Source organism: Mobula hypostoma, chromosome 13, assembly GCF_963921235.1.
Source record: "Mobula hypostoma chromosome 13, sMobHyp1.1, whole genome shotgun sequence".
NCBI classification, from domain to species: domain Eukaryota; kingdom Metazoa; phylum Chordata; class Chondrichthyes; order Myliobatiformes; family Myliobatidae; genus Mobula; species Mobula hypostoma.
The window spans coordinates 2,956,145-2,962,428 of NC_086109.1; the positions used below are offsets into that span (position 1 = coordinate 2,956,145).

Genomic DNA, 6,284 nt, shown 5'->3' on the forward strand with positions numbered 1-6,284 from the left:
CACCACTGCCATTTTTCTCCAGTCACCAAATCATTTTTGGTGATGTAGTTTAGTTCTATGACAAGTTATTTTTTCATCTACAGAAGCTAAATAATGTTAAAGCACCTTATAACACCATTCAGCCCATGCTGTTTTTGTGGAATCTTTGAAAATACTCCTTGGTATGTCCATTTTAAAAGTAGGATAATTAAGATTTAGTTGAAGCGCTAAAGACTTCAGGAGATGAAGTTTGGCGCCACCTGCTGTACAAATCCAGTACTGACTGAGCATGTGTTCAGTGTCCAATTACAGCTCCTGTTTGCTACACAGAGGCATATTGTTAACTTCTGTTTCTGGTAAACATTCTCTGAAATCTCAACTCATTTTAAGTAAGTAAGGCCACCCTCAGGGTGGAGGAGCAACATCTTATATTCTGTCTGTGTAGCCTCCAACCTGATGGCACAAGTATCGATGTCACCTTCTGGTAAAAACATTTTCCCTCCCCCTCCCCTCTTCTTCTGTTCTCCACTTTTAGCTCCTACCCTTTCTCGCCTGCCTATCTCCTCCCCTTCGGTCCTCTCTTCCTGTCCTTTCTCCCATGGTTCTCTCTCCTTTCTTATCAGATTCCTTCTTCTCTAGCCCTTCACCTTTCCTACCAACTTGGGTTCATCTATCACCTGCTAGCTATCCTCCTTCCCCCCACCCACAACCACGACCTTTTTATTCTGGCGTCTCCCCGCTTCCTTTTCAGTCCTGAAGCAGGGTCTGGGCCCAAAATATTTCCATAGATGCAGCCTGACCTGGTGAGTTCATCCAGCATTTTGTGCGTGTTGCCTTGGATTTCCATGTTTATAGTATGTGAACTATACCAGAATTGATTGTGGCTTGGTGCCAAGTGTAAAACACAGGACAATACCATAATAGACAACACAAGAGCAATCAATAATTTACAAGGTGAGCAATCAACAACCAGCAGAAGGGTCACAAGTCTATAATCAAACTGAACTAAATGTGAACATATGAACAAACTCGATAATTATCAACAGAACAAGGACAGCAGGAAAGGCCATTTCACAGAAGCTGTGCAGGGAATTTGCCCAGCTCTTACCATCCTTTGTGGGCACATGGCCGAGTGGTTAAGGCGTCAGTCTAGTGATCTGAAGGTCGTGAGTTCGAGCCTCAGCTGAGGCAGCGTGTTGTGTCCTTGAGCAAGGCACTTAACCACACATTGCTCTGCGACAACACCGATACCAAGCTGTATGGGTCCTAATGCCCTTCCCTTGGACAACATCGGTGTCGTGGAGAGGGGAGAATTGCAGCATGGGCAACTGCTGATCTTCCATACAACCTTGCCCAGGCCTGTGCCCTGGAGAGTGAAGACTCTCCAGGTGCAGATCCATGATCTTGCAAGATTAACGGATGCCTATCATCCTTTCATGAACAATTTACCATCCCTAACAGTGATGTTCACTTCAGTATGTTATTGTACAGAAATAGCAATTTGTTTTTCAAATGATGGGTAAAATGGTTCATATGGAAGCACAGGAACAGAGTTCCATATATATGAGCGTGGGCAGCAGTGGTTAGAGTAATGCTTTACAACACCAACAATCAGCAATCGCCGCTGTCTGTAACGAGTTTGTGCATTCTACCCGTAACTGATTAGGTTTATTTTTCAAAGTTCAAAGTAAATTTATTATCAAAGTACATATACGTCACCCATATTCATTTTCTTTTGGGCATTCTCAATAAATCTGTAGAATAGTAACTATAAAAGAATCAATGAAAGACCGCCCACTTGTCTGCTCTACCAGTGTTCAGGAAACAACAAGCTGTGCAAATACAAAAAGAAAGAAATAATAATAATAAATAAATAGTAATAAATATCGAGAACATGAGATGAAGAGTCCTTGAAAGTGAGTCCATAGGTTGCGGGAACCTTTCAATGAAGGGTTCTTGACCTGAGGGGGACAAACAAGTGAAGTTTGTCACCTTTGGTTCAAGGGCCCGATGGTTGAAGAGTAACATCTGTTCCTGAACCTGGCGGTGAGAGTCCTGAGGCTCCTGTATCTTCTTCCTGATGGCAGCAGTGAGAAGAGAGAATGGCCTGGGTGGTGGAGGTCCCTGAAGATGGATGATGCTTTCCTATAACAGCGCTCTATGTAGACATGTTCAGTGGTGGGGAGGCCTTTACCTTTGATGGTCTGGGCTGCATCCACTACTTTTTGTAGGACTTTCAAGATAATTAAGAATTAATTCACAAATGGGGTGAGAGAAATGATAATTAGAAAGGTTTAGGTATATCTGGAGGGAGCAGGGGTTGGAGATGGAAAAGGCAAGTTACCCAAAATTATTAAACTCAACTTTGATAGAGGAGATATTTCTTGATCTTAATTGGGCATTACTAGTACAATGTAGGAGACTGAAACATAGATTCCAGACTGGGAATAGGACAACGGAAGCTGAGAGACTCAAGTCAGCTTCTGGACTAAAGAAATTACTGTTCTGTGTTCAGTTTCTCTGCTGTAATGCAGACCACATCATGAGCTCCAAGTGTAGTACATCAGATTGGAAGTATATCTGTACTCATGGAAGGACTGATTAAGTATGTTGCGGAGCTCACAGATGTTAGGAAGGGAAGAGGTTAAATTGAAAGCCAAGCTTATTGTCATCTGTACAAATCCATGCCTACACAGATGCAATGAAAAACTTACAGCAGCATCATAAGAATGATCCCACGAATGAAAGGGTTAACATATGTGGGGCACTTGATGGCTCTGAGTTTGTACTTGCTGGAATTTAGAAGAATAAGGTGTGGAATCTCATTGAAACCTACCAAATATTGAAAGGACTATTTAGAGTGGATGGGGAGAAGATGTTTCCTAAAGTGGGGAAGTCTAGAACACAGCCTCAGAATAGAGGAACATCCCTTTAGAATAGAGATGAAGTGGAATTTCTTCAGCCAGAGGATGGTGAATCTGTGGAATTCATTGCCACAAATGGCCTTGGAAGCCAAGACCTATTTAAAGTGAAGATTGATAGGTTCTTGGTTTGTAAGGGTGTTCAAGGTTACAGGGAGAAGGCAGGAGAATGGAGTTCAGCGGGATAATAAATCAGCCAGGATGGAATGCTTGGAGCCAACTCAAATGGGCTGAGTGGCCTAATTCTTCTTCTGTCTCTTTTGGTCTTATCACAGGCACATAGTATCATATATGCAACATTAGAAAAAAATACATTTTTATGTGAAACAATCAGGACAAAAAATGGCCAGGAGTTGCATCTCCTGAGGTGACACGGGAGAGTGCCATGAGAGTTTTGATGGAGGTGGTGGGGGGGGCCAGGGAGAGGCAGAAGCATCACTTCCATCCGAGGCATTTGGACTAGAAGGGCTGAATGGCCTGTTTTCTGTGCTGCAGTGTTCTATAGTGAATAGGAAAGGAGAAGAGGGCTGCAGGTCTAATGTAGTGAGTGTAGACAGGGATCAGAGTAGGTGTGGACGAGTTGGGCTGGGGTGCTCAGGTCTGAGTTGGACAGTTCTATGGCTCTATAAAAGGGGAAGGCAGGGACGATCTATCCTTAACTATCAGTTCCTGTCAATTTCATCCATTATCTCACTCCCACTGTGACCTCTCTCCAACCTCCTGTGTTGGTCTAACAATGTTCAATATAAACTCCAAGAACAGCACATTATTTCCCAATGGTATATTTCATCCCACAGGATTCAACAATTTCAGAGCATCATTTTTTTTATTCTGCAGATGTAGTCAAACCTTTGTTTCGATTTAATCCTTTTTTTTCCCTTCAGTTTCCCGTGGACAGATTATAAAGTGATTTTTTTTTATCAACTTTGCTCTGCCCCATCACAAATATTCTCTCCACGCACCTCTCTCTGTGACATAGAAGGCTTGATTTCTCACATTTCCAGTTCTGATTAAAGGTCCCTGATCTGAATTATCAGCTTTGTTTCTTTCCCTTTGAGTGTGTTTGATGTGCTGAACCCATCTGTTGTTTTCCATTGTTCCAATGGGCGCATTGGTGCTCAAATCACTGTAACGAGCAAGCCCCACAAATTTAATGTATAATGTATGTCACAGATATCGGTGCTGGGTGAAACACAATTCACATGACATTTCCATGACTTCAGTGGCCATTTTGTTTATCCCTTCCTCACTTTATGGTAATTAGAGAATGACTAAATGAGCCTCTTTATCATATTATATTTTATGCATTTAATAATGTGTTATAGAAGCACTCAACTAACGAGATAATTGTCACGAGGAACCATTTTTCTAAAATAACTTGGTCACCGGACATGCTGATGAATTCAATAGTGCCACACGATGGAGCTGTTGTATTTGTAAGCAGGGAGCGGACAAAGAAATAATTTGAGCGTCTGAGTCACAGAGAGACACTGCAGTCAAACAGGACCTTCAGCCACTGAGTTTGTTCCAACCATTTGCACATTAATACCACTTTTTGTTCTCTTCATATTATCATCAGCTCTCTCCAGATTTTGCCACTTACCCACAGACTGGGTGCAATTCACAGTGGCTAAATAACCTTACTTTTAGTTATTTATTTACTGAGGTACAACGCAGAATAAGCCCTTCCAGCTCTTCAAGGCACAGCGCCCGGAAATCCTCGGATTTAATCCAGCCTAATTGCAGGGCAATTTACAATGACCAATTAACCTACCCTGCGGACGGTGGGAAGAAACTGCAGTGGTCAGAGAAAGCCAGACAGTCATGGAGAGAATGTCCAGGCAGCGGCAGGAACCCTGGTTGCCTGTACTGTAAAGCTCTGTGCTAACTACTATACAACCTAAATGTTTGGCATGTGATTTACATGGGAGACTGAACACAAGTTTAGAGCTCATGAGATCTGGGACAAATTGGAAAACTGGATTGACAATTGCCTTGGAGTCAGAGGTTGATAGTAGAGGGTTGCTTTAGTGACTAAATCAGGGGTTATAGTCATAGTCATAGTCATACTTTATTGATCCCGGGGGAAATTGGTTTTCATTACAGTTGCACCATAAATAATAAATAGTGATAAAACCATAAATAGTTAAATAGTAATATGTAAATTATGCCAGGAAATAAGTCCAGGACCAGCCTATTGGCTCAGGGTGCCTGACCCTCCAAGGGAGGAGTTGTAAAGTTTGATGGCTACAGGCAGGAATGACTTCCTATGACGCTCTGTGTTGCATCTCGGTGGAATGAGTCTCTGGCTGAATGTACTCCTGTGCCCACCCAGTACATTATGTAGTGGATGGGAGACATTGTCCAAGATGGCATGCAACTTGGACAGCATCCTCTTTTCAGACACCACTGTCAGAGAGTCCAGTTCCATCCCCACAACATCACTGGCCTTACGAATGAGTTTGTTGATTCTGTTGGTGTCTGCTACCCTCAGCCTGCTGCCCCAGCACACAACAGCAAACATGATAGCACTGGCCACCACAGACTCATAGAACATCCTCAGCATCGTCCGGCAGATGTTAAAGGACCTCAGTCTCCTCAGGAAATAGAGACGGCTCTGACCCTTCTTCTAGACAGCCTCAGTGTTCTTTGACCAGTCCAGTTTATTGTCAATTCGTATCCCCAGGTATTTGTAATCCTCCACCATATCCACACTGACCCCCAGGATGGAAACAGGGGTCACCAGTACCTTAGCTCTCCTCAGGTCTACCAGCAGCTCCTTAGTCTTTTTCACATTAAGCTGCAGATAATTCTGCTCACACCATGTGACAAAGTTTCCTACCGTAGCCCTGTACTCAGCCTCATCTCCCTTGCTGATGCATCCAACTATGGCAGAGTCATCCGAAAACTTCTGAAGATGACAAGACTCTGTGCAGTAGCTGAAGTCCGAGGTGTAAATGGTGAAGAGAAAGGGAGACAAGACAGTCCCCTGTGGAGCCCCAGTGCTGCTGATCACTCTGTCGGACACACGCTGTTGCAAGCACACGTACTGTGGTCTGCCAGTCAGGTAATCAGGAATCCATGACACCAGGAAAGCATCCACCTGCATCGCTGTCAGCTTCTCCCCCAGCAGAGCAGGGCGGATGGCTCCCGACCTTTATTATGCTATGGACTCCTGCCATTAACCGAGGGGTCCATAGGTCACACATTGGATTAGATAGTGGTAACTAGTGATGTTCCACAAAGACCGATGGTGTGTCCTTGCTGTATGCAATATACATGATGGACTGAGATGATGGATGTGGGAGGCAAATGATTTGAAGATTGGTGGCGGTGTTGATTTGTCAAAGGCAGTGTTAAGCAGTGGAGAGATATGAATACATT

At 43.6% G+C, this 6,284-nt stretch overlaps 1 non-coding gene across 1 annotated transcript; it reads left to right on the plus strand.

The window, feature by feature from the left end:
• The first annotated feature begins 1,099 nt into the window (after positions 1 to 1,099).
• On the plus strand, positions 1,100 to 1,170 carry trnat-agu (transfer RNA threonine (anticodon AGU)). The gene has a single exon. It is a non-coding gene; the product is annotated as a tRNA-Thr (tRNA).
• Positions 1,171 to 6,284: the final 5,114 nt, after the last annotated feature.